The following is an 18,563-nucleotide window of genomic DNA, read 5'->3' as shown; positions in this document are numbered from 1 at the left end:
TCATGATCTCCAGGTTCGTGAGTTCAAGCCCCGCGTCGGGCTCGGTGCTGACAGGCTGGAGCCTGCTCCAGATTCTGTGTCTCCCTCTCTCTCCCCTTCCCCCACTCACGCTGCAACTCTCTTTCTCTCTCTCTCAAAAATAAATAAGCATTAAAAAAATATTTTTAAAAAAAAATGAGTACTCAGAAAAGCCAGCCCGCAGCAGCAGCCACAGGTCAAACCTCGGTGCTAAGTCCAGCAGGTATGACCATCCCCATTTCATAGCTCAGGAAACTGAAGTTGGAAAGGTCAGGGAGACTCGGGCAACATTGTCGGCTTTACTGTTTCAAACCTCATTGGAAAATGTGTACATCCACATGGCTGGCTGGTTAGCAGGTAATTTTAGGTGTTTCTGCTTTGAAAGCACAAGTGGGAAGCAACAGGCTTCTGGTTCCTCCAGACTCGTGGCTAAGGAGCCACAAAAGAATTTACCAGCCCTTTCTGGATTGTTGGCTCATTAGCAGCGGCCGTTCAACCAGATGCTCATGAGAAACGCAAACTCAAAGAGAATGAGGAGACTCGGAGGGAAGACAATCGTGGCTTTTACTTTTCATCCTCATTTACAATCAGTAAAGAACCCAAGGGAACAACAGTGATGAAGTTTTGGGACAGACACTGAAACTCCAGGCTTCCAGTACAGAGATACCAGACAAGTCACTTGCGAAGCGTTTTCACCCCTCCGATTATTTCACAGTTTGGGTCCACAGAGAAGCTGGTCCCCACACTCGGGCGGCAGAGGCGGAAAGAGGTAGAAAGATCCGAAAACCTCCAGCCAATTCTGCGCACATCATCACGCTCCAGGTTGTGGAGCCTCTCCTGGTAAGAAGAACACGGCTTCTCAAGGAAAGCGTCTTGCCATCCAGCTTTAGCTTGTCCAAAAAAAGAAGAAGGAGGAAAAAAAATAAATAACCCCAGTCTTCAGCCAAGAACACCAGTTGGGGAGTTAAAGAGCTGGGCACACAATAATTTTAAGTCACGTCGGAGGAGACTTAAATAGCACACATCAGCAGAAAAGAATGAGGGAGCCTTAGCACACTGACTTCATTGATACCCCATTTATCAGCAATTACGGACTCCATTAAAGGCCGAGTTTACAGCAGAAAGAGAAGCAGAGCCTAAAATATGTCCCAGCAGATGGACGGAGAGTGTCTGTGATGCCGTATTTCAAAGGCATCTGCAACGTTGTTATCATTGAACGTGGAGTCAGAGAGGCAGCAAAAATACAGCGGCCCGAGAGCCAGCAAATGATTTACTTGACCTTTGGATGGGTAGAACTGACAGCAGAAACCTCATTAATTCCTCAGGTCACTCTGGAAGACATTAATTTGGTTTGGACTCGACGAGAGGAGATTTTCCAGACATACACTAGGAATTATGAAATCTCCATGGCCGGCGAAAGTATGCCCAAATCACTTTTTGCATAAATCAAGCTGACTTTCTGAAGAAGGATAATATGCTTAATCAAGGGAGTTATGGAATTTCTGGTGCTTATTAGACAGAAAATATAACAGGATTTTATTTGGTTATCAGTTCTGGGAGAGAGATTTTTTTCTTTTCCTCTTTAAACTAACAGTCTTCTCCTGCCAGAGTGGAAGAGAGCCTTTGTAAGCGCTGGAAGAAACGAGCCGTGTAAATAATTTGTTCACACAGAATAATTTGCTTTGCTTTGCTCGTTCTTGCTCTTATCGAGTGGCCACGTGCATCCTGTGGGCATCTCTGCTGAGTCCCAATCAATGTGCCAGCTCAACCTCCCCTGCCTCCCCTGCCTTCCCCCTTTAGCTAGAGCTTTCTTGATATAGACACATCTCTCTAAGTAACAACCACGGGTGACTGGTGGCTGTATTCTCTACATTTTGGGGGCCTGGGCCAAAATTAAGAAGTCTGGGATCAAGGCAACTTGTGTCAAAATACAAAGTGTACAATGCTAACCAGAAAAACCTCTCTGCTGTGTCTCCACGTCCGTGAAAGTACACACACACACACCAACACACACACACACACACACACACACACACACACACACTGTTCTCTGGTCCCCAAAAGGAATCATTTCTAATGGTTGTAGATTAATGACTTTTAAGCTCTATGACTTTCCCAGAAATGCTGCTTCTTTGTTTCTTTGTTCACTGAGGAAGAAAAAGGTGTGGAGTCCTTGGGAGGTGGGGGGAGGGGGGGGGTTGATTAAATCCAGAACAGTCATCTGGGTGATTTACATCATTTCATTTTAGGGACAGTGACAGACAGATGGACTATTCAAAATGGTCAGGAGAGAGAGAGAGAGAGATGGAGATAGAAATGCTGCTAGGCGATGAGCTTATACCCAAGTGTCTGATGGATAAGCCACAAGCCCCCTTCTCGATGATATCTTCTCTCGTAAAAGTTGCATTCATCATGTTTAAAGCAAGGTTATCTCTGGCTAAAGAGAACATGCATTAGTACGTTTTACTCATTCAACACTGAGCACTCCCTATCAACAAGCGTCTGCCTAAAGGGGAGCAGGAGAACGAGAATTAATCACAGGAAGACAATTTAAGGGAGTTGGGCTATAAAACGGAATTCATTAGTAACCATAAAGTATCACTGCTCTAACCTGCTTTCCCTTAGACTGCTTCCTCTGCCGGGGGACTGCGCCAGCTTGTTCACCTGACAACCTAGAGCCCCCCCCCCACCCCCTCTGCCCCCATTCCTCTTCCTGCTGGAGACAGAAAGAACAGAAGACTTGCTGGTGCCCGGCCAGGAGCACAGTGTGTGAAGCCACAGAAACTCCTGGACAAATACCGAGTTAAAGCCCAGATGAGTCCAGTTGGGACAGAAATCCTTACATCTAAGGTCCTCTGTTCATCCCACCTGCTGACTTGGAACAGCATGAGCTCTTTTTATAGGGGACTGTCACGTATGAGACAGAAAAGCGTCCGGGTCATAAACACAGGTTCTGGATTTTTGTAGACCAGAACAAAGCAGGATCCCAAAGAGCTATTTGCACCCCTGAGTTCAGAGCATCATTATTCACAAAGGCGAAGATGCGGAAGGAACCCAAGTGTCGATCGATGGGTGGAGGCATAACAGAATGTGGTATATCCGTACAATGCAATATTGGGCAGCCTTTGAAGAGAAGGAAATCGCTCACTTGCCACATCGTGGGTGAAGTTTAAGGAGACTATACCACGTGACATAAGCCAGTCACGATAGAACAAACACCATCGGATCCCACCTAGATGAAGCACCTAAAGCAAACAGATTTATAGAGACAGAAAATAGGACGGTGGTTGCTAGAGGCTGCAGATGAGCAAACATGGGGCAGCTGCTGTTTAGTGGGGACAGAGTTTCAGTTTTGCAAGATGAACGCGTTCTGGAGATTCGTTGCATGACCATGTGAATCTCCTTAACACTACCGACTTCAAAACAGTTCAGGTGGTAAATTTTATGCTCTGTGTGATTTAAACAAAAAGAAACAAAGCGTCCATAATTCATCACACACGTATAAATCACGTTCAAATTCTGATGTTGCAGTTAAATCTGTCTTTTCCACTGCACCGCACATTGTTAGCATTTTCTCAGGACCTTGCATATTCTACAGCCATGCCTCAGTGGTGCATAGTATCCCACTGTCTTAGCGATCCCTTATTATTGGACATTTAGGTTACTTCCGGTTTGTTGCTACTACAAATAAACCATGGTAAACTCCATTTTTTACGTTTATTTATTCTGAGAAAGAGAAAGTACACGAGCAGGGAAGGGCAGAGTGAGAGACGGGGGGGAGAGAGGGAGAATCCCAAGCAGGCTCTGCACTAACAGCCTGCACGGGGCTCGATCTCACGAACCGTGAGATCATGACCTAAGCAGAAACCAAGAGTCAGTCACTTAACTGACTGAGCCACCCAGGCATCCCTAAACCCCATTTTTACATGATTTTTAAATTTCATATTGTATTCCTTCCATTATGTCTTTATTTTCTTTAGCAGTTGAGACAGTATGGGTGTGGTATTTAAGATGTGTTTGTTGGGAAACCTCTTTGATTCTGAGAGGACATGTGTTGCAATTACAGGAGAAGGAGGAAAATTGAGGGAGGTCAAATCAATCTTCCACAGAAGTAAAACTCCCGGTTTGAAAACAGCGATGATTTTGGCATAAGGATCATCAGAACTGGGCTCTCACAAACTGTCCCTTCCCCAGAGAACATCTGTGAGATCGCAACTGGCACTTGTTCACAGAACACCCACCGTCCTTCATGTGCCCAGGATCAGACTTCAGACCATCGGCACCCAGAGCACATCCTCAAGGCCTTTCCTACAGAAGAGAATTATTTACTCAGACCTTGCTCCCCTTGTAAAGTAACTTACAACATTAATTTAGGGTCCGTATCATCACTCCCAAGTCATCAGTGAGAAAATTGAGGCCCAGAGAGGTTGAATAACATGTCCCTTACACAGCTAACAGTGGCAGGGTCAAGGTTCAACCCCAAACTTCCTGTGCTTTCCCCCCAACACGACTCCGCCATGTTGCATATACGATTGATCACAGAGCTCCGCGTGCAGAGGAACATTTGATTTGTAGGATTTCTCTGGCTCCCAGGTTTCCTCGTCTATAAGGGGACCAATACACGTTACCGGGGGAGACTAAGGGACCAGTTTCAGACAAGGCTTCCTGTGGCCTGCTCCCCTCCTCTCTCTTCCCCATGCCGGACAAACCCTACTCATTAAGGAGAGTATTTCTGAAAGAAGCGTAAGAGAGTATTTGGGGGGGAAGTGAAAGAGCCACAATTAGGAATGTTCTATTCTAGGAGGAAATGGGGCTGTAGATCGGATTCCCATATGGCAGTTGCACTTGCCTCATGGAAAAGACTATTGAAAAGCCGCTGTTACCACAGAACAGTTATCTCGCGCTAAGTTCCTGGGATCCAGACACGGGCTTTTCTAACAGACTTGCTCTCTGCAGTCGTCTGTGGCCACTCTCAGAGCCTTTGTCCTCGGAATTCTCCTCCCAGAATGGCTGTTTCTGTAACGTGAGTCCCGACGAGATGACTCACTGGGGCCATGTTAACTTTTATCTTCATCTGTTTTTAACAGTAATTAGGCCAGAGCGACTTTTGAGGGCAGCACATGAGTCAAATTTCCAATCACTCCCTGCGCTGGAAATCCTGGTGGTTATTATTGGCATTTTGTGACCATATTATTCACATGAGCTTGGAGTGGTGCTGCGTAAGGTATCTGGTCAGGCGATTAGGGATGCATTGTTTCTTTTATTTCAGTCAGTTCAGATCAAAGGCCTGCCAAAATCCATCCCCAAACCCCTTGCTCTAACCCAACTGCGGCTGCTACCATGTAGATAAATCCTTGAAGACAGAAAAACCAGCCATTTGCAATGGTCTTTCTTACTACTGTGAAATTCCACACGGTTTCCAATATTCATCTGGAGGATGTGCCAGGCTTTCATCTTTTGAAGGCATGGAGGGTGTGCAAACTATTAATTTTTTAATGATTATGACCGTGTGGGACAAGCCCAGAGTCCAAGTGCCCAGGCCTCACCCTCGTTTTTGGCAAAACATTCCCCACATTTCTTGCTGCCTGGATCCCTGCACGGAGCTGCGGGGCTGAGCACGACTCTCCCCCCTCCCCCCCCCCCCACCCCCACCCCCCAGTCCCACTTCATAATTCTCAAATGTGGCCTTGGCTGAATATTCATCTCTGAATCCAATTCACTCCAGTTTTTAAATATGTACATATATATATATATATATATATATATATATATCTTTTTTTAATTCCAACAGATTCTGCCTTCCTAGAGCCCTGCTTTTCCAACTTCCCAGATGCAGCCGTACTTAAAACATCACAAAGCCACAACCCGACTCACCCGCTGAATGCCCAGCGCCATGACCCGGGATAACCATGAAGGAGAAAGGAGATCGGGCCTGGGGCCTGGACTGGTGTTTCGCGTTACAGAAGAAGCAGGTCGTAAGTAAAGCAAAATGGACGAAGACACATTCTGCAGAAGAGGAAGTGTGGTTTACAGACTCTACAAAGGGCAGGAAGGGAGGTAGAAGTGGGCTAAAGAAAACATAAACAATGAATAAAAATGCCAAGGAGCAAACCAGGACTCCCTTTTCACACGGATTTGGAGTTGGTTGATCCTGGGTCTCACAGGATTTAATCCCTTGCTCAGTTACTTCAGGAAATATTCCCCCTGCATCACTTTAAAGTTCATCTCTCTTGGGGATCTGTAGTAAAAAATACCGACATGGACCAGAATGATACGTTCCTGTGGTTCATCAGAATAAGGGTTACTTTTGGGAGCCAGGGACACACAAATCATTTTGAATGTATTTGTCACCACGTGTCTCTTAAGCTGGTGATAGGTACATTGATACTCTTGTTTATCCCTTTTTTGAGTGTCCAGAAGATTTCAAAGAAACTTCTAGATAAACAAATAAGTAAAAGAAACATCAGCCAGACCCAGTACTTGAAACCTCCCTCAAGGAACACCAGGACTCGTTTCACGGGGCAATGTGAACCTTTCAGGGCACACAGCTCAGAAGGGCCCCACGCGGGGTCTGATGCTTTGCTGTCACCCACTTAAATTTCGTCATAAATGTTTAACAAGGGGGCCACATTTTCATTTTCCACTGAGCCCCGCAAATCACATAGCCAGTCCCAGGTGGCACTTACTGGGTCAAGACAAGAACATTTCCAGGGGCGCCTGGGTGGCTCAGTCGGTTGAGTGTCCGACTCCTGATTTCAGCTCAGGTCATGATCCCAGGGTCAGGGGATCGAGCCCTGCGTCGGGCTCCACGCTGACCATGGAGCCTGCTTAAAGATTCTCTCTCCCCCTCTCCTTCTTCTCCTCTGCTCACTCTTGCTGGCTCTCGCTCTCAAATAAACAAAAATAAAATATCTTTTAAAGTTTTGATTTTTTTTAAACTTCCGGCCACCCTCCCTTTGGAAGTGGTAAATCTCCTCCAGTTTGTCTAGGTGGAAACATCCTCCAGACCTTCCCTCTCTCATCTTCCCCTCATCCTCTCCTCAAAAACCAAAGACACACGAGACGCAGAGGAGGGAAAGGCTGGTCAGGGCGAGGCAGCAGCTCTCAGGATTGGCGAGAGGAAGTGGTTCCAGACCTGCTTCTGCTCCCCACTCGGCGCAAACGAGGGAAGTGGCTTCCACTTACCGCTGTTCCTCCCCAGCAGACACTCTTTTTAAATTTTGGTTCGCGCTTAATTTCCCACGTTGGGACAAAAGAGCTCTCCCGTCCGATTATTGACAAAGCATGCTTTCGCTCACCAAAGGGGGACTGAGCCCCGGTTATGTGCAGGCCCTGTGTCAGGCCCTAGAGGACACAAAGCTGCAAAGTCGGGGGTCCCCCCCCCCGATGGAAAATGTTTAAGTCGATTGAGAAAACAGCAAACAAACGATTTGAATACTGCGACCCAGAACCAACGCCGCTCAGGGCAAGATAGTGCAAATATACTACTACCGGGTGGCTCGGTCCGTCAACCGTCCGACTTCAGCTCGGGTCACGATCTCACGGTCCGTGAGCTCGAGCCCCGTGTGGGGCTCTGGGCTGACAGCTCAGAGCCTGGAGCCTGCTTCCGATTCTGTGTCTCCCTCTCTCTGCGCCTCCCCTGCACACACTCCGCTTCTCTCTCTCTCTCTCTCAAAAATAAATAAAAGCATCTTAAAAAAGATGAAAAAAAAGTATATGTGTACCTCTACCATCCTGGAGATGAGCGCCAAGTGCTGTGGAAGCAAGGGAAGAGCGCCAGCATCCACCTGGGAGGGGAGGGGGCATCATGGAAGGTGCCAGGAAGGAGTGGGGTGGAGAAAGGCATTTCAGACAGCAGAAACCCTATGTGTGTAGACACATATAAGAGTGTATGGTGTATTCATTCAGAGGACTGCTGTTCATCCATTCATCCTTTCTTTACAAATCGTGTGTAAGTCACCATGCTTCAAAATAAATTTAAGGGAGATAATGGCAGAAGTTGAACGGGCAGGAAGAGGCTAGATCACGAAGAAAAGGTTAGATCTTGTTTTGTCGGTAGAAGGAATCATCGAGGAATTGGAGCCGGAAAGTAAGGATAAGGTTTGTTTGTTACGAAGACGACTCTGGCCTCGAGAGATAATTTCCAGGAAGGTGAATTAAAGTTTTATGGGGCGCCTGGGTGGCTCAGTCGGTTAAGCGGCCGACTTCGGCTCAGGTCACGATCTCGCGGTCCGTGAGTTCGAGCCCCGCGTCTGGCTCTCTGCTGACGGCTTAGAGCCTGGAGCCTGTTTCGGATTCTGTGTCTCCCTCTCTCTCTGACCCTCCCCCGTTCATGCTCTGTCTCTCTCTGTCTCAAAAATAAATAAACATAAAAAAAAAAAAAAAGTTTTATGACCGGTCAGAAGGAGTCTATTGCAATCTTCCTGTCTCTGTATAATGGGGGCGATGACGAGAGGTAGGAGACAGATTTTAAGAGAGTTTACTGGACTTGGAGACTGGGTAGGAGCAGGGAGAAGGAGGAATTGAGTGTAGCTCTCGGGTTTCCACTGGGAGCAATTGAGGAAAGGTAGCATCATTCTCCAAGTGCTAGAGGCCAAGAAGGGAAGCTGGCTTGGGGGACGAGGTGAGGTGTTTGGATTCGGTGGTGTTGAGTTAGAGAAGTCTGTGGGACCCCCGAGTGGATTTATTTTTCTTAGGCCAATGGAAACCTATCAAGAAAGAGTTTTAATCTAGAAATAGACTCCGGGGAGTCCTTCATCCACAGGGAGTTGCTGGAGCCGCAGCCCTGGATAGCCTTCACAGGAAGGAGGAAGAGCATGTAGAAAGAGAAGTATCCTGATGATAGGAACCCTAGGGCTAGGAGGTACAGTTAAATCATTAAGGGAGACTGAAAAGAACTACCAGAAATTACAACTTAACCAAGAAAGAGTGACATTATAAAACCAAGTTTTTCCAAGATGAGGAGAAAGAGAGAGGGCCAACCCATCAGGGTTATCCGTGACTGCAATCCTCACTCTCTCACGAAAGCAATATGCCTGGGGCAAATCAAGTCCACTCGCAGACAAGTCCGACACTTACCACTCAACTCATTAGAGCGTGATCAAAGTTGAGCACCCCTCCACACTGTCAGGCTTAGAAGCGAGACATAATTAACAGCCTTCCGTGGTTTCATCAGCAAAACCTGGTAATGAAGAGTGAAAACCCTATGATATTAATGTAGGAAATGGAGAAAAAGACCAAAGTCTAAGGACAAAAGGAGCAGGAAGGACACCAGAATGAGGTGACTCTCAGGAGATCTAATCTTTCCTAGCAGACCTATTACAGTAGTGATGGGCATATTTGCTAAGGGTTACTGAATCACGTCACTTACAGAATGAATATTTCATTTAGGACTTTCAATTTTCTTTCTTCAAGCTTTGCGCAGTGGCAGTATCGTAGCCAATGAGGTTTATCCGAGGCGCGATTATTGCTAATTGAAAACAATTTTCTTTCTTCAGTTACAGCTGTACAATAGAGCTTTACCTTCTCTACCTGAGACACAGAAAACAGGTTGGTCCCTTGACTTGAGCAGACAATCATGAAAAAAAAAGAAAAGAAAAAGAAAATACATACATATATGTCAAGTTTTTAACTGAATTAACCAGGTGGCTGGTAGAAAACCACTAACAGCATTTCGTAGGGTTGATTCATAACATGGAAACTCAAATTAAATAAAGCACAGTATTTCAGATCAATTTATTTAATATTTTTAACAGACTTGGATCGATTCAAAAAAATCAATTCACCAATCCTGTGTACACACTGAGAAGTATCTTAATTCCCACCAGTCAGCACAGGGCACAGGGGAAGAACAAGTCCACCAAATTGGGACATAAGCCCAAGTTTCCGCCAATGAATTCTAATCATTGTTTTCAATTAAGCCAAAGTTTCCTCAAATGAATTCTAATCATTTTTTTTTCAATTTATATCAGCTCATGGAGCTAATCAATTCAAAAGTTTAAGGGAGAACTGAGCAACCTATAAGTGATATTTGACTTTATGGGAAATGGTAGGAGCTTTCTTTTACTAAAATGCAGCCAACAGTGACTTACATACAACGAACTGACTTTCACTTCCAGCTAAGATGGAGTAGCAAGGGCTCGAATTGCCATCCCACTTGAAACAACTAATAAAGGAAACAAAAGACGTGAAACGGTAACTTTCAAAACATTGGGCATCATGTGATAAAGGGAGATGATCCCTGAGAGACAAGAGAGGAAGCAGGCTCAACAACTGCTCGGCTTACTTCCTGGACAGAGTTTCCAGGCTACAGCCTGGGGAAGGGAAACCCATGGACACACAGCATCATGCCGTCTCCCTGGGTCAAGGAAATGGAGCTCGGAGTCGGCCAAGGCATCTTTATTTTGCTGAGGTTAAAAAATCTGGAGCTAAATAAAAAATTGAGCATGTTAAATAGAAATACGGGCAATATGAGGAAAGTAAAATTTGAATTTCCAAAGATGAGAACCAAAATGTCTGAGATTTAAAAATTACACTGGTGAAATTAATGATAGTCTAGCTTTTCAGAAGAAAAAGTTAACGAGCTTGAATACATAGCAATAGAAAGTATTCAAGATGAATCACAGGGGAAAAAATAACTAAAGAGAAATGAACTCAGCATCAGTGAGCTGTGGATCAACTTCAAGAAGCCTAAAAGACGTGTAGTTTGAATCCCAAAAAAATGGAGGACAGATGCGAGACCAAATTAATATTTGAAAAAATAATGGCCAAAACGTCCAAGTCTTATGAAAACTATAAACTAACAAATCCGAAAAGCTCAATGAGCTTTTTGGCACAAGGGACATGAAAACTACACCAAAGCACGTTACAACAAAATTGCTTAAAAGGGGAGATAAGGAGAACATTAAACACAGCCGGAAAGGGGAGGGGGGGAGAGAAATTATATACACACAAAAAAGAGACATCAGACTTCTCATTAGAAATCATTCATGCCAGATGACACTGGAGCTACATATTTAAATTACTCAAAGAAAAAAGTTGTCAACCTAGAATTCTATATCCAGCAAAAATATTGTTTTAAAAATGAAGGCAAAATAAAAACTTGTTTAGGCACACAGAAGCTGAATGAACGCCTCATACCCCAATTTTCCTTCTGCTTTTTCACACAGAAAGAAAATTAAACCAGATGGAAATCTGGATCTGCACAAAGAAAGGAAGAGCTCCAGAAATGAGCATTGCATGGAAAATATGCAAGCCTTTTATTCTTTTTATTTTTATCCTCATTCACCATTATACAATGAAAATCAGTGCCTGCCCAGAAGGCTTTGAAGTATATTGACCATGTGAAATCTACCGTTACAAAATAGTAGGAAATGATGAGAGTAACTATTAGAAATTGAGCCCCAAACTTCTAAACACTGATGACATAAATATGCCATGAGATCAGAAAAACTTGAGTATCTTAGCAGTGAATATTTTAATGATTGAATTGGGTAAAGGCAGGCTAATTAAAGAAAATATGCAGACATCAATCATTATATAAAACATGATTGAAAAACATGACTTTGCCAACTCAATTTTCTACGATAACTGTCCTTCACTTACCCTGTTCCAGCTATATCATGCTTTCCCTACTCTGGCAGAGTGTCTCATAGCCTGCTAGACTCTTAGTTCCTTGTTGGAACTTAGCTTACAAATGCAAAAAAAAAAAAAAAAAAAAAAAAAAAAGATGATGGAGAGAGAGAGAGGCAAAGCTAATGCCAAATTTATTCTCTTATGGTTTAAAATTCACACTTTTTCATGGCACCTGGTTGGCTCAGTCGATAGAGCATGCAACTCTCGATCGTAGGGTCATGAGTTCGAGCCATACACTGGGTGTAGAGATTACTTAAAAATAAAATCTCTGAATAAAATAAAATTCACACTTTTTCTTAAATTTGGACTTATGAGGTAAGGCAAAAAAAAAAGTTTTTAATCATGGGGAATGATTATGTATTTATACTTCCAGTTACCATCACTCTTCAACATTCCCGTTGTTTATTTATGCTCTAAGGGACTTATTTGACGTCCGCAGAGGGTCTTAGACTGTCTTCAAGCATGCCACACATGCTGCGCGAGGCCAGAACATACTAACTTACCCAAAACAGAAATTATTCTTTGGCTTTAACTGTGGTTTGCTTCTGATTTTTCTTTTCAACAGAGTGGGTGTTGTATGTATGTGTGTATGTGTGTGTGTTTAGATATGTCAACTTATATACAGTAATGTAAGGCAAATCGCATTTTTCACGTTGCAACAACTGTGAAATCAGAATGCACTAGACAATCAAAGGATCTTAGATTAATTGAAATACAGTAACACTTAAGGCACATCATGAAAAATGCCAGCCTTCTGTTTCACACCACCCTATCCCTGAAGTCTATTCCCCACAGGCAACCACTTCTTACTTTTTAAAAGTTCCTATAGATAATTACCTGTATATTTTAAATGACGTACTTAACATAGCTATTGTTTTATTCTCTACGTTAGGTTTTATCTGGTTTTGCTCTGCAAGGGAAGAAGGCATTTCATCTCTCTTAACCATCACCACCACCCCCTTCTCTTGCCAAGATGCTCTTCCTTTCCCAATATAATTGTGGTAGGCAAGATTCTAAGACATGCTCCAAGGCTTTTTTGCCCATGGTATGCATACCTTACATAATTCCCAGGACTGTGAAAAATGATGTATTTTACTTCCATAATTAGGTTATGTTGCAGGACATGTTGCAGGATGAAGAGATTATCCAGGTGGGTCTGACTTAATCACGTGAGCCTTTTAGAAGTGTAGAGTTTTCTCTAGCCAAGAACAGAAGAGGGGAACAGACAGATATACTCCAGCTATCCTAGAAGGAAGCAAACACCCATGCTGTGAACTGTTGGTGGGAAGGTGTGGCCTCTAGGAGCTGAGAACAGTCCTCAGCCAAAGACTAGCAGAAAAACAAGGACTTCAAACGTACAGCCACTAGAAAATTAATTCTACTAGCAATCTGAATAAACTTCATTGGATTCTTTCCCCAGACCCTCCAAAAAGGAACACAGGCCAGCTGATACTCTGCCTTGGGGCAGTGTTGGTGAGGATGTAGAGAAATTTAAATAAGGAACAAATTAATTACGCAGCTGTATCACATTTTCTCATTATATCAATATTTAGCATTTATGTTATTATGGATCTATGAATAGTATTCACAGGTAAGCCATGGAGTACACTACAATTACATTTCATTCTCGAACAAGTTTGTTTCCCTGGAGTCAATAATCACCCAGATTTTTCTTTAGTTACTATGCTTTGTATTTGTCACTAATTCTCCTTCAAAATGTTCACTGTTCAGAGAAGCATACTAGGCTATCTATTAATTTCATATTTTTGTCAAACATCACCCTTCTGGAGCCTTCTAACCTTCTGCTCAATCTGGGCTGATTGCTTTCTACCTAAACAAATTTCATCTCCCTTCACTGTTATACTGGAATGCCCTCTCTCCCACATTTCTTGGATTCCTTGTTTTGCTTTCTTGGATTACTCTTTTGTTTTAGAGAAACACCATTTTTAATACCTTCCTGTGAAAAGAACCTTGGAGATCATTTTTTTCCTTTTTCCTTTTTTTTTTAAATTGTGGTGAGAACAGTTAACATGAGTTAACATGAGATCTTACCTCTTAATTTTGTAGGTGTGCGATACACTATTGGTAGCTATAGGCACAATGTTGTAGAGCAGATCTGTAAAACTTGCACAACTGAAACCCTACGCCCATTGAACGGCAACTCCCCCTTCTCCACCCCCCCACCCCACCCCACCCCACCCCGCCAACCCCTGGCAACTACCTTACCACTCTCTGCTTCCATGTTTGACTATTTTGGACACATCATACAAGTGGAATCATGCAGCATTTGTCCTTCCCTGACTGGCTTACTTCATTGAACGTAATATTCTGAAAGTCCATCCATATTGTTGCACCTGGCAACAAGGGCTTTCCAATCCTTCCTTTTTTTTTATTTTTTAAGGCTAAATAACACTCCCTTGTATGTATATTCCACAGGAAAATACAAACCAAAACCACATCAAAATGTGATATCATTTCACACCTGTTAGAATGATGCCTTAGTTGGACTGCTAGAACAAAGTACCATAGATTGGGCAAAGTTTAAACAATAAAAATTTATTTCTCACAGATCTAGAGGCTGGTATCTGATGAGAGTCCACTTCCTGCCTTGCAGATGGCTATCTCATTATATCTTCACGTGGCAGAGAACACAGATATCACATGTCCTCCTCTTTTTAGAAGGTCATTAATGCCACTCAGAAGAGGCCCACCCTCTTAATCCAATTATATCCCAAAGACTCCACCTCCAAATACCATCACACTGGGGTGTAGGCTTCAACATACAAATTTGAGGGAGACACAAACATTCCGTGCAGAGTAGATGGTTATTATTTAAAAAAAAAAATACATTCCTACCAATAGTGTGGAAGGGTTCCAACTTCTCCACATCCTTGCCAACATTTGTTATTGTCCGTGTTGTTTTATTTTGTTTTGTTTTGTGATACTGGCCATCCTAACAAGCATGAGATATCTCATTGTGGTTTTGATCTGCACCTCCATTATGACTGAGCATCTTTTCACGTACCTGTTGGCCATCTGTGTGTCTTCTTTGGAGAAGTGTCAATTCTATGAGCTAGCAGCTCATACCTGTCAGGATGGCCATTATCAAAAACAAAAACAAATGTTGGTGAGGTTGTGGAGAAATGTTGGTAGGAAAGTAGAATGAGGCAGTCACCTTGAAAAAGAGTACAGAGATCCTTCAAAAAATTACAAATAGAAATACTTTATGATTCAGCAATCCCACTTGTGGATGCTTATCCAAAAGAACTGAAATTGGGATTTGGAAGAATTATTTGCACGCCTATGTTTATTGGAGCATCATGCATAATAACCAGGAGGCGGAATCCATCTAAATGTCCATCAATGGATGACAGATAAAGAAAATGTGGAGATGAATTTTTGAGAGGCTTCATGTCTTTAATGTTTATTTATTTTTGAGAGAGAGAGAGAGAGAGACAGAGCACGGGCAGGAGAGGGTCAGAGAGAGAGGGAGACACAGAATCCGAAGCAGGCTTCAGGCTCTGAGCTTCAGCACAGAGCCCCATGCGGGGCTCAAACCCACGAACTGTGAGATCACAATTCGACCTGAGCCAAAGCCGCAAGCTTAACCGACTGAGCCACCCAGGCGCTCCATGACTTCTCATGTCTTTATATTGCATTCATACTGGGCTGATAGTTTGGCTGGGCACAGAATTCTGTGTACGAGCTTCTTCACTATGCTTTGGCATCCAATTTGCTTTCGAGAAGAAAACTGATGCCATGATGGCCATCCTCTGAGTACAACCTGATTTCCTTCAACTTCTCCCCTTCCCCCACCTTTTTTTATTCTTCTCTGTCAAAGTTTTTAAGAACTTCTCTGTGTCCCCAGTGTTCTGACATTTAACAGCGATGTTTAGTGTGTCTTTCTAATGTACACTCATTGGGTCCTTTTAATTTGGAACGTCATATCCTTCATTTGTATTGTTTCTTAGACAATTTCCTCTCTTCTGTTTTCTCTGTTCTTTCTTTTTGGAACTCCAGTTAGGAGATAATTTCCTCCCTTCTGTTTTCTCTGATCTTTCTTTTTACAACTATTACTTCCTGGCCTGGTCATTTAATTTGATCTTTTCTTTCACATTTTCTATCCATTTACTTTTTGTTCTATTTTGTAGATTTCTTCAACTTTGTTTTCCAACCCTCATATTGACCACTAATATTTTGCTTCTTAATTTGCAAATGCTCTTCCTGTTCTCTGAATGTTCCTTTTTAAGTAGAATGCTATTCCGCCATGATAATATGTTTTTATATATTTCTGCGGGTATTATTTTAGAGAGATTTATTTTTAAGTGTGCGTTGCTTGCTTACATTGTCTTTCCTTCCTCTGAGTTCCCATTTTCTGATGTTGTTATTGGTGTTGTTGTTGTTGTTGTTCTAATTATAGTCTCTATTTTCATCTTAGAGGCTTTTCTCAAATGCCTGGTGTCCCTTGATTATTCTTTCCTATGTATGAGTGAAACATTAATTTTATTTAGAAGCATTTTTGTTTTGAAGTCTTCTTCTCATTTGTGAGTTTCATTATAGGTGGAGACTTGGTCGTCCCTTGGGGAACCTCTCAGAGTTGTGTGTCTTTAGCTCTTCTCTCTTCAGCAAGTTTCCCCAAGGACAGAGCATTCTGTTCCCTGCCAGGAGGGTATAACCCTGATTATACACATTCCAAAAGCTGCTTCAGAAAAGGAAGCTGGGGATATCAATGGTTGGTATGTAAACCTTTACTTAATCCTCCTGATTTCTGTGCGATGCCCCCTTCCAGTGCTATGCCTGGTATGCTTGAACAGGGCCTCTCTCTTCCTGCCTACCCTGAGAATAAACTGTCAGTGGTCTAGAAATTAGGGGACGGCAGGAGCCTGGCTTCCAAGGTTGGTGAAGAAGATCCGGGGCTCTTTATTCAGACTGGTGCCTCCCATTTGGGATTCTTCCCAGGATTCGGAGCTCACTTTTTTTACCGGTTCTTCCTGCCAACAGGTGTTTAATTTTCAACTCTTTCCACACTGCAGCTTTTTACCACTGGTCTAGTCACTTTCCAGTTTCCAGATTTTGTTCTTTTCTTATCTCTTATAAGTTTACTCCTTTTTTTCTTTATCATCACTTTAGTGGGATTTCGGTGGGAAAAAAGCATCATGTTTAACCAGAATCTCTTAGATATCGATTGACTAGAAATCTCCCTCTATTTGTCATTACATCAGCTCCTAAATGTGAAGGATTTTAAAACATAAGAATATCATTATTACTTTCGTTTAGCACTTACAGTGGATTTTTTTTGTTTAGATTTTCTGTGTACTTGTATAAATTTGCCAAGGGTTCTGGAATTTTCATGATAACTAATGTGAAAGACACCAAGCTGGGAGAATACTTCCCCGAACACCCGCTCTCTCATGCATATACATCATTTGGTATGTCCGGGTATATGCACGCCAACCTTCCAATTCCTCAGTGTTACCCTCTTTGAAATGGCCAGAGGTAGAGTAGGCAAGGCCTGGCAGGAGTGATCTGGGGTGTGGCAGGTGTGACAGGGAAGCCTAGCTCCTACACAGCCCTCCTCCTCCTTCACTTATGGCTGTTGGGCTTACCCTGCCCCCAAGTCTGGTCTCTGACAAGAATGATCGAAGATACCCCAAGTGAGCATCAAGCCAGTCCTCCTATAACTTTCCTTGCCCTGCCCCTGTCCCCAGGTGGAAGGAAAGCAATTCTGCCCCAGCCCTTTTTTACATGCCGTGCTGGTAACTGAGTCCAAGTCCCCACCTGGTAACCTGCATCATGTCCCAATTTATGGAAAATTGGATCGGGGCTAGGTTTCCGCAGAAGCCGCAGTGTGGTATCTCTCCTGTGCCTGCCCACTCGTCCACTGGAGGGCTTCCAGATCTTACTTCCTCCTGGGCAGCCTCCCTGCAGCGGTTAACCTGTCCATGAGTTAGGACACCGTCTACTCCCAAACTTCCCTAATCAACTTGCTAATGCATGAACTGTTCTCCACTCCTCGACGTGAGCCATTTAAACCCTTGGTTGAACAAATTCATGCAGTCTGTTCATGAGGGTTGCATTTGAGGGGGGAAAGGAGACAGTTCAGGGATGTAGGGTTTGAAAGAGGGACAAACGGAACCCAAAGACTCAACCCATCGCCTCTTCGTAGCTTTAAAACCAGCCCTTCCCACCCGCTTCACAAACTGCCCATCTTGGGTGATTGACCCCCACTAAATTGCCTGAATCCTGTGGTCGCCCATCTGATGATATCACCTCTGAGCTTGGGGGTTACTCTTATTTCTTCACACGTGTCTCAGTGTTAAGAGTTTCATACCTGGAAGGCTGGCGTGTCCAGTTTACTGACTTTCCATGGCTCCTATCCCAGGACAGTCGTGGCATTTATCAGTCCGATTCTCCAGCCCATAGCACTGAGGTCACTCTGCCAAAAATCCACAAAGACCCTAAGGGTAAGCTCATTACCGTCCTTCCACTGTGGGTGGCAGTGAGGAGGTCTCTCTCCTACATTATGTCAGGGGAGACACCATTACTGCCTTCAAATTAACAACGCTTGGCCTCGGTTTCCCTCCTTTTTAAATGGGTATGCTAACGTGTGACTCACAGGGAGTTGTGAGGAGCAAATGAGAAAATGTGATCAAAATGCCAAGCGCGTGTCTCACACGTATTTGACAAGCCGTAGGTGTGAATTCACAGACTCTCTCCCTGCGGCCAGGGAGGAAGAAGACGCCTTTGGGGAAGCCACTGGAGGCATCTCCGGAAGGTTGAAGGGAGCACCTGAAGAGGGCACCCTGCGCCGTGGAGGGTGAGGATTGTTGATTCCAGACAAGATCCTCCCTTCCACGTCCACCCGCCCAAATTCCAAAGCCTGTAAAAGCATTAAGGGACCATCCGCCTGG

General features: G+C 43.7%; 1 long non-coding RNA gene and 1 pseudogene across 3 annotated transcripts in view; one reads left to right on the top strand and one right to left on the bottom strand.

Moving 5' to 3' along the window:
- Positions 1-563: 563 nt before the first annotated feature.
- Positions 564-18,563, bottom strand: part of LOC131495495 (uncharacterized) — a 72,366-nt gene continuing 54,366 nt past the window's right edge. Inside the window, exons 5-7 of one of the 3 annotated variants that reach the window (XR_009253983.1) lie at positions 17,984-18,088; positions 9,097-9,199; positions 564-908 (exon numbers count right to left, since the gene is read on the bottom strand). This is a non-coding gene — a long non-coding RNA (uncharacterized LOC131495495). Of the gene's footprint in view, positions 909-2,351; positions 2,456-3,796; positions 4,327-9,096; positions 9,200-17,983; positions 18,089-18,563 lie in introns of those variants that run through there. The other 2 variants (XR_009253984.1, XR_009253982.1) reach the window with 2 other exon arrangements.
- Positions 9,431-9,555, top strand: LOC131496691 (U4 spliceosomal RNA; annotated as a pseudogene).

The sequence above is a fragment of the Neofelis nebulosa genome, chromosome 15, assembly GCF_028018385.1.
Source record: "Neofelis nebulosa isolate mNeoNeb1 chromosome 15, mNeoNeb1.pri, whole genome shotgun sequence".
NCBI lineage: Eukaryota > Metazoa > Chordata > Mammalia > Carnivora > Felidae > Neofelis > Neofelis nebulosa.
The sequence above is the reverse complement of the archived record's forward strand: the minus strand, read 5'-3'. Positions and strand labels throughout refer to the sequence as shown.